The sequence below is a fragment of the Drosophila eugracilis genome, unplaced genomic scaffold (genome assembly GCF_018153835.1).
Source record: "Drosophila eugracilis isolate 14026-0451.02 unplaced genomic scaffold, ASM1815383v1 contig_440, whole genome shotgun sequence".
Classification (NCBI taxonomy): domain Eukaryota; kingdom Metazoa; phylum Arthropoda; class Insecta; order Diptera; family Drosophilidae; genus Drosophila; species Drosophila eugracilis.
In genome coordinates this window covers 2151203-2160913 of record NW_024573306.1, presented here as the reverse complement: position 1 = coordinate 2160913, position 9711 = coordinate 2151203, and positions in this window count along the sequence as shown.

Sequence of the window (9711 nt, the reverse complement as noted above, 5' to 3'; positions counted from 1 at the left end):
CGAGCATCATGTATTGATATATTGGGCCTCATGCCTGGGTGTACAACAATCGAATCGACTGGAATGAAAGGCCCTTGACTTTCTGGTTAGGCTTATTCCGTTCGTTTCATTTTATGGCGTTTTCGCTCGCCAACATTTGTGTGCTGAGCTAAGTTGGATGAGAAAGGATGGGCCGAAGCAGTATTCAGGTACACCACCCACACATTAGTTTAAAAGGCTTCCTTCTGGGCCCGTGTGCATACTCGTATATTCAATTTATTTAATAGAATTGCGTTATTTGTGTGCTAAATGAATTTACCATTGAATGGCGGGGCATGAATGGCCTCAAATTATGACCGGCTGTAATCATCTGATTTCAGTAGCTTACAAATTTCAACCGCCACAAGGGTTGCTGCTGTCAATTTCAAAAACTTAAGCTTTAAGCTGTCAAAATAGCTTTCAGCTAAAAACAGAATCCACTCTGCATGTGTAATTAACTCAATAACATGATAATTTTAATGACATCAGATTTGTGCGCTAAAAACACAGTTAACCCATTAGAAAACCGAGACGTGACAGCCTCTGAAAAGTTTTAGTTTTATAAAATAATTTGATTATTAGTCAACGGGTGAGAGCAACAGGGCGAACGTGTGATGATAGGATCCTAGGATAAGCATATGTTGCTTCTCCTCCTTCTCTTCATCCTTACCGAAATATAGAGTCGAGTGCGAAAGGTCGCTACAGCGAAAAGTAAACTTAATTTTTGTGTTGAATTTTTGCATATTTTATTAACCCAAACAGCCGGCTCAGGACGCGGGGACGCGGCCCCAGCAACCCAATCATAAAAGTTGCCCCTATAGCCACTACCACCGCTGCCGTTGCCGACTTCCTTTAATTTTATGCCCAGACAAAAAACTCCGGACAAAGTTGAGCAAGGGTTTGCTTTTCTGTTTATTTCCGAGCCAAAGAGCATGCTTAGGATTTGCCAGTTTTGCCACGCGAATGCCAGTTTACAGGCCTACATATACATTTAAATTAAATCTTAAACATGGTGTGGATTGTTGAATCAAAACGAAGGCGGATTCGAAGGCGGAGGCGGAGGCAAAGGCCTTTGGTGTCGTAGAATCCAAATTACAGTTGGATTTTAATCGCAGAGATTTGACAAGAGGCAGCTGCCAATTTCCTGGGGCATTTCAGCTATCTCATTTCAAGCGTAGCCAATTGGCATAGTCTACTTTTGGGCGAAAGTCCAAAGAGTATTAACTGGGTCGCAGAACCTTAAAGCGAGATGTACAATTTAATTTGTCTAGTTCGATGGTTGTGAATAACGACTTTTCCTACTTTACGAATGTCATTAAATGGTTAACACGTGCCCGCCTCACTGAGTTTAAGCATCCTCAAGATCTCGATTCTGCCTGTGACCGTAAACTTCTGACCGAGCAAAATGCCCACTGTTTGCTTTCGATTTCCCGCATTTCTGGAAACACACATACGCAATGGAGTCCAGCCAACAGAGCCGATGTACCCGGCCAGTTGAGATAATAAACGGCTTTTGGGTAGCTGAGTATCACATACGGATGGAGATGCAAATGCAAATGCCTGGGCACGTATCGCTTTCGACTTGTGCAATTCCTGAGCTCCCAATTCCGGCTGATGCCAAGGCCAAAAATTGTGCGGGCTCTTGGCATTGCCGGATTTTTGGCTTACGTTTTTGGCCAGAAAGAGGTGGGCACAAAGATATTTTATGCCGCTTATCTTTTCGCCTGACTGACGTTGGATGTGAAATGGGGGATTGCAACTTCTACACAAGGAACAAATTTACCTTTTCAAAATGATTTCATTTATAAATATTGTGCATAGAATATGTACATTTCTATATTCTGAATGAAAATTTTGATTATGATTGTTTTTAATGTGACTGATTCTTGTTTTAAAATATAGATTTAGAGGAGTTATTTAGGTTCTCTTTAAATATAATTAAATCAACTTGAAATCCTTTTCAGTGTCTAAAGTCAGATTAATTTGATATGATAGTTCGTGTTAATGGAGCCAGAACGGCTTTGTTCCATCGACCTTAGTTCTTTCGTGTTGAAGTGCTGATGAACCCCAAATCCGAATCCCTTGACCAACGGGGGGGTTGTTGGACTGTCCAGCACATTAGACATTTCAATCAAAGTGTCATTCCATGTTAATTGCTTTTCTGTTGCGGTTTGGCGACGCTTGTCGCCCGGAAAGTTCAAAGTTCGCCGATTGGTGGAAGGCAATGGCCCAGAACCCAGAACCCTTTTTGCATGAATATTTTTCTCGTATTAGAATGGTAAGCAGTTGAACTAGCGGCAGGCAGCACACTATTATATCCATGTTAGACCTCACTTTCACACATATCCGCCACATGTCCTCCGATCCCTTTTTGTCTAAAATGGAATGGAGCTTTTGAACCCCACAGCCACATCCACATCCCTATTTCGCACATTTTGCCCGACGGACGGCACTTTTTTCAATTTGCGTCTGCCACAATGGGTTATCAAATGACAACGTGCAAAGTGCTCGGCATCGCCACATCCTGCGGATCGAACGATGGCGCTGAGTTGAGTTGAGTCGAGTCTATTCAATTCCAATTGGAGCCTGTTTCAAATCGATTTTTTTTATTATTTTGCATTTATTTTTTATTTTCCCCTTAGTCCACCACTGCTGACTGTGGATCTGGGTCGGGCATTGTGGACCAATCAAGGTGACCGTCGATTGACATCGGGGATGTCGTTAAATCCACCACAAAATCTCCCGCTACCGCCGGCATAATGCCAGGACAAATTCTGATTAATCTGAGTCTTTAAGCTCAGATTTGGAGTGGTCCAGCTGCCGGGGACAATTGTTCAGTAAATGGCTGGCTTTATAACGGAGGGGGTGTAGGTCATTCCTCTCATCTCAGCCCACCAAGAACTTCGGCTAATTTCTAGCTCGTGGCTAGGAATTGAGTTAAGTTGAGTCCAGTGTACCCCCGCTAGACTTCAGAGATAGGAGCTGGGGAACCTGGCAACTGAAATGACTGACTGTCTACCCTCATTTGCCTAACTGACATGTCAACACGTGTCGGCAAAGACAGTTAGGCCGTAAGTCCCATCATCACTGCTCCGCAGGAGCTGTCACCATGACTGATCCGTCAGCTTACCCACGCGTAGGTTAGCGTACTTATTGTTTGAGTTTATTTATGGAGCTATATTAGGAGGCACCGAGCAGTCTATGGATGCCATGTGTGAGACTTGCAATTGGTTTGGTCCCTGTGAGAAAAAGGGTAAAAGCTTGGGCGTAATATATACGACAGGGGCGTGTTCAATTTGCTTGATGGATGCCAGCCATTGTGGCGGGTCGTGATTCCCCGCCATAGTGAAGAGACTGGCAACTGATGTCCCCATTATCCTAGGGATTTCCCAGAATCTCATTTCCGAAAACTGCTCTTTGGTGGAGTTGGCCCAGCATTTCGCTAACAGATGATGACAAACGCACTGAACTGATTACAATGGTATTTTTCAGCATGAAAAAGTAGCTTCATTTTCCCCAAAAATTGTATCTACTCGTGTCTACAATTTTTCGGTCCAAAAATCAAAAACTGTGGAACCAATTACATCGCATGGCATCTCTTCACATTTCTGGCTTGAACTTGTCGCGTCCTTTGGCATGGCTTTTATCGAATTATGATCGATTTTAACGCCGGGAGTAAACGAAAGGCGACTCGAGAAATTGTTGGCAATAGCATTAAATTATTAACGTTTCAATTACTATTTTTAATGGACATTTTTCGCAGCAATTGAATTTGCATCGAAAATCTTTCAATTCAAAGGGCGGACACGAGGAGGAAAGAACTTCTAGAACCCCATTGCAACAGGCTCTAATTGAGTAAGGAGAGTCGAATGGAATATTTAGACAGAATGATGGGTCCAGAAACTCTGTGTAGAACGTGTACTACTAGCTTGTTTGTTTCTGTTGACATGCTATTCCTCCCTGTGATCCCAAGGACTTTCGATGTAACCGCATGTCCTGTACTGCGCGTACCACTGAATACCTAATGTGATGAGACGAGGACCAGACATACCAGCAAACACACAATGCCTCGTCCTGGAATTGTGAAGCGAGCCATGTAAATATGTATGAGAGCTGCCACAGCTTCCGGCGTCTCGTTGATAAGCTAAGGAATTTGAGGAGCCTTGACTTACTAGCCACCCCTCCTCCTGGCTCTTGGCTTCACTCTCCCGTCTTTTTGACTCCTCCAATCCGACCCCTCATCCGATCTGTCCTTGTTAGTTTGCTTTAAGTGTCCGTGTACTGCCTGGGGGCACGGCCCACACTTCGGTTGGTGTTTGTGTTGTGGTTGGATTAAAACATACACACGCACAGACCCAACATCTGTGCCAGTGAGTGTGAGAGTGCACTGGGACGAATCATGCATCTGTTTAAGAAATACCCATATATAAAATAAATAAATAAAATAAAGTAACATGCAACATTAAATGATCTTAAAAAATGTTTGGTACTTGTTTCAATTTTGTTAGTAATCCAGCAATTAAACTTATAATATAAAATGTATTAATCCTTATACAATAATATATCCAGATATGTTTCATTCAGTGCAGTCATATCTGTGTCCCGTCTGGCAGTTTATGAAAATATGCGTAAAGTGTTGAATTTATTTGTCTAACAAACATTTTGACTTCTCGCTTTTGTTCCTAAGACTTTTAATTTGCCTGCCTTGTTCCGTTTTGCTCGGCGATGAGTGGATGCAGCCGGAGAGCAGCTTGTGCGCAATTATTCATGCAATATGTCTGCTTACTTCCAGCCATCATGACCCTGGACCTGGGCCCCGTTCCACAGACCCCACGGCGGATGACGAACGACGAAGTGATGCCCTGAGCGGCAATCAGTGATTTGTGGAGCGGCATAAATATTAAAATATCAAAAGCCCACTCTTCGTATGTGTTTGCGAACCTTTTCATAATATTTAGTCCTAACAGGAGGCTTTTCTAATGCGAAATTAACTGAATTAATTGTATCCTTCCGGCATTAGAGCAGCCGGAAGTAGGGCAAAAGGACCAAACGGCTTGTCCTGGGTCTCAGCTCAATGCCGTTGTCCTTGGTCCTTTTTGTGCGTTTTAATAAATTGTATTTGTCGCATGGCCTGATTAGCAAAAAGAGGCAGGTAACCGGAACGGATGAAGCAACAGGTGTTAAGATGGGACGATAAATTTCCCTAAAATGCAAACAACAACATAATTTCAGCAATGTATAACGAAGGCGATAAAATTATGCCCGTTGAGGTTTTGAACGGGCTATCAAAAACAGTGGCACACACTCAGTTGGCCTCTAGTTGGGCGACATTGTGGCTCCGTTTGGCGATGACAGGTCAACCAGGCTGCCACTTAATGCGCCATTGTTTGGACCCACATCTGCAGATTATGAGCCGCACTCGGGGTAAAATGGATATGGAAATTACGCAGCACAAATTAGCTTGGACCTGATTGTTTGGTCATGGCAGGATTGGACAGGATTTGGCCGCAGAAGCCACAAAACACGTGCAAACAGGTAGTGCAAATGTAATTTGATTACATGGATTATACGCTAGCAAATATGTTTAATTTATGGCCTCGACGGGAAGTCCATCAAAGGCACTCGGTCAGGATGAGTTGTGAAAAGCAGCGTCCATTTGTTGCCTGCTCAACTTGGCTGCTCCGATTGATTGCATAACAATAAATTATGCAACGCACCATGATGCGGCCACTGCTGTTGCTGCTGCTACCATCTCCTTTCAGCATTGTTGATGTTATTGGTGAGTAGAGGTCCTGGACAAGGACCAGTCCGGCTGCCATTCACTTTTAAGTTTCAAGTGCTGCTGCGGGTAAGTGCTTTTAATATTCATCTAATGCACTCAACGTGTTGTATGGCATGGAATGGGTACTTTCAGGGGTATTGGAACCTCTTTACGGAAAGAGTACATCTATGTTTAAGAGCCAAAATATATTGGATTAGATATATGTGTTAATAGGCGTTTAATAGCTCATGAAATTCAATTTTATATAAATTATAGTGCCTGAAAAACAAGAATATTGGGCTTACCCAACCTTCTTAGGATCTGGCAACAATATTTAAACATTGATAAGGTATGAAATAACCATAAATCATAAATTTTAATTAAAAGGAGATGTCTACGGGACTATAAGGTTTCAGACATTGAATATTTCAATAAAATAATTTTAGAAATCTTTTAATTCAAATAGCTTAAATTGCAGTATTTCTAATCAAAAACTGGAAAAATCTATAGCTTCATTAATTTAAATATAGATTTCCTTGAACTCTCGGCCTTCTTAAAGTACAAAGGAAAAAGTTATAAATGATAAAAATATTTAAACATTTTTTTCACAGAATCATGGGTATCTCGTGCTTGGATCGAACCACCTACACATTTTGCATTAGCTTCATTTTTCTTTGAAAACTCTCCTTGCTATTGCTGCTGTTGTTTCGAGATTGCTGTGGCGTCTGCATCAGGCAGCTGCTGCAATTGAATCCTGTCCCGCGATGATTTCACCCAGACGTGTGGGTGTGTTAAGTGAGTGTTGCCACCTGCGGGATGCAGGAAGCAGGATGTCGGGCTTTAAGGTGTGTGCAAGCGTTCAGTGTCCAACTTAGTATGGTAATCATCAATGTGGCATCGGCAATGCTGGAATCGATCCTAGAGCAGCCAGTACCAATACTACGCATGCAACTCGGGAGCGCACGTGACGTATGCGCAATATGGGCAGATATGCCCAAGTTGTTTATGCATTCATTTTATGCATTGACTTTGATTAAGTAGTGCGGTATGCAAAATGCCTTAGATATCGATACGGGGTCGATAAATCCACTTTGTATGGCTATTTATAATGCCAATGTACCGCAAAACGAGTTGTTGTATTGTCTTGAAATAGATCTCTGATTGATTGGTTTTATGCCATGTCATCTCATCTTGTTTTCGAGCGACTCCCCCGCCAAATGTCAGCGACAGTCTGTCTGCCATCGTGCAGTGAACTCAACAAGACTGGGGCACAGAAGCCATACAAGCCAGAAAACGTGTCCTTAGCTGCGGTTTTGGTCCCGTCTCTAATTGTGCTAATAAGGCGCTGGTAATTATAATTTAATAACATCTCTGACGCTGGCTTTGCTTTTGCCTTTGCTGGCTGAAAACTCGCTCGTGTTTGCCATTAGAATTCTCTGTGTGTGCAATTAACAGCCAACCAGGCAACAAGGCAACCAACCAGGAAGGACCAAGGACGAAAGGTTGGCATATAAAAATTGATTTATGCCGCCTTCAAGGGCGGGGAGAGCTGGGCAATTTAATTGTAAGTCAAACAGTTCTTCGCAAAGTTTATGCAGTTGAGATTTAATTTGATTACACGCCGAGCTGGAGAGCTGGGTAAACATCTTCTGATTGCCTGAATAAGCAATGAGCAAATGAGCTCTTTCCTGCCACTTTTCTCCATCCGAATGGGTTGATGCCAGCAAGCACAAGGATCACTTTTGGCCAGCCGGCGTGGAGTGTATCCTTAAACTCCAGCAGGTGCTGCGTGGCACATGAGCACTGGGCCTCCACTTGTGTATTAATAAACAAATTACGCAATTAATAACACACGCTGAGCGCTCAGCTGGGCGCAAAATGTAACACTTGGTGCATCCTTGGGGCTACGGGCTAAAATTAAGTGCACCAGAAGCTGCGTTTCGCGAATTTATGGCGGCGTGCAGGCGCAACTTGTGCAGCTGCCATAAATGGCTGAGTGAATTGCTTCTGGAGTGCGGGAGCCCAAAAGTGGCCACTGAACCCACATCAAGTGCCTCGCTCCGGCTGTTGGCATCGTTCCGAGTGCTTTCTTTCTTTATGGCCCGCATGGAAATTCGAGAAAAAAAAAGTGGCAGGGACTGGGACAGGGACAGGGGCAGGGAAATGGGAACACTCTGAACTGAAAAAGTATAAAAATGTGCCAGCTAGGCATTCTTTTCCGGCTCTACCTCCAGTTGTCTTGTGCGCTCACACGGAAAAGCAGACAAAATGTATCTGTGACAGCGCAGCCAGGAGAAATCCAGGATAACCGAGCGAGACGGGCGAAGGACGGAACAACAAACGAATATTTATTACAGGTGTTTGCCTTTGACTGACAGAAGGCGCAATCTGGCGCCGGAGCTTAGTTTTGGGCATCTAACGGGGAAGTCCCTTAACTTCCAGCTTTAAGAACCACCAACATAACACTCCTTTGTTCGATTGTGGCTGCAAATTGATTTGGCATCGTCAGGTGGTGCGAGTATCTGTTATCTGGCCAGACGATGGAAATTTTGCAAATCCGATTTGGGCAAAAAGTAAATTTGAAAAATGAAACTCGCTGCAGACCCAACCGGAATTCCTGGAAAATCTTCATACCAAGAGCGGGATATAGAAAGGCTAAAAATAACAACAGAGGCCGATGGATTCATTGTGTTATATTTTTCACTCATCCTTGGCAGCAACGTAAAGTTTAAAGACCAGAATGGCAGTTTTTTCACGCATTTCACTTGCGCTGACAGGACCTTCGGGACAACTAGAAAAGTTGACAATCAACGTTGGAAAGTGGATTCAACTAGGTAACTATGCAAATTCACGTGAAACTTGCTGCAAAATATCTTTTTTCTGCGGCAGCTGAGATTCATAGACCGACAGGGATTGGCAGCAGGATATAGAAAGGATACGATTATCATCATCATCATCATGATGTTGGTGGTCATTTTGATTAGAAGCCCTAAGGCTTAATGAGGAGTTGGGAAAGGAAATCGGGTGGCTGTTCATGTGCTCGTGATGTGTAATTAATTTTCGGCAACATCTGTTTATCCTAATTAGAGGCGATACAAATACACACATGCCCGTGGAGGGGGCGTGGCCAGAGGCGTTCTCTTTTCATTTATCATTATTACTGGGCTAGACCAAAACAAGACCAGGCTAGGCCAAAAGGTCAGTTAGATAAAAGTTGGAATGTGAGTCGATTAAACGGGCCGAAATCAAGTGAATAATGGCCACAACAGCTCTCGCATGGCAAGTGCCCTCCGTTCCCACAGTTGCGAAAAAAGGGAGCTCCATAATGAGTTCGCAATCATGTATTGGCCATAGGCGGAATTGTAAGCCAAAACTTGACTACAAATCGTAAAAAATGGGAGGACGCAATCAACGCCTCGCTCTAATGGAAAATTGGGCAAATTGAAGTCGGGCAACTTTGTCATAAAATGAAATTGCTAGAAAAATCAACGAATGGTATAATCAGAATAAGGCAGAGCGGATGGATGGCCCATCCAAAAAAAAAAATTAGGAAAAAAGGGGAGAGTGTGTGTCCTTTTTTCAGCCAGCCAGTCCTTTTGACTGACTCTTCACCGAATTTGCCAATTTATTATGCGTGCCTTCTTTTATTTGGCCATGGCCAACAGTCTGTCTGGTCTGGCCGAAAGGTTAACAAGCCAGAAAGCGTCGCAAATCAAAGGGAATTTCAACTGGCTGCAGGCGAATGCAGATTAAGGGAATCAAGGGCTTATAATTAATCAGATCTCTCGTTGCCTTCTTATAAGTACATAAAATCGCATGCGATTTTCCCCTCAAACGACTGTTGCGCCTTCTTCTATTCGGAAAATTCTGTTTTGGCTGTGCAAAACGTTCTTCATATTTTCCAATGTTCCATGCTTCACCTGACTGCTTCG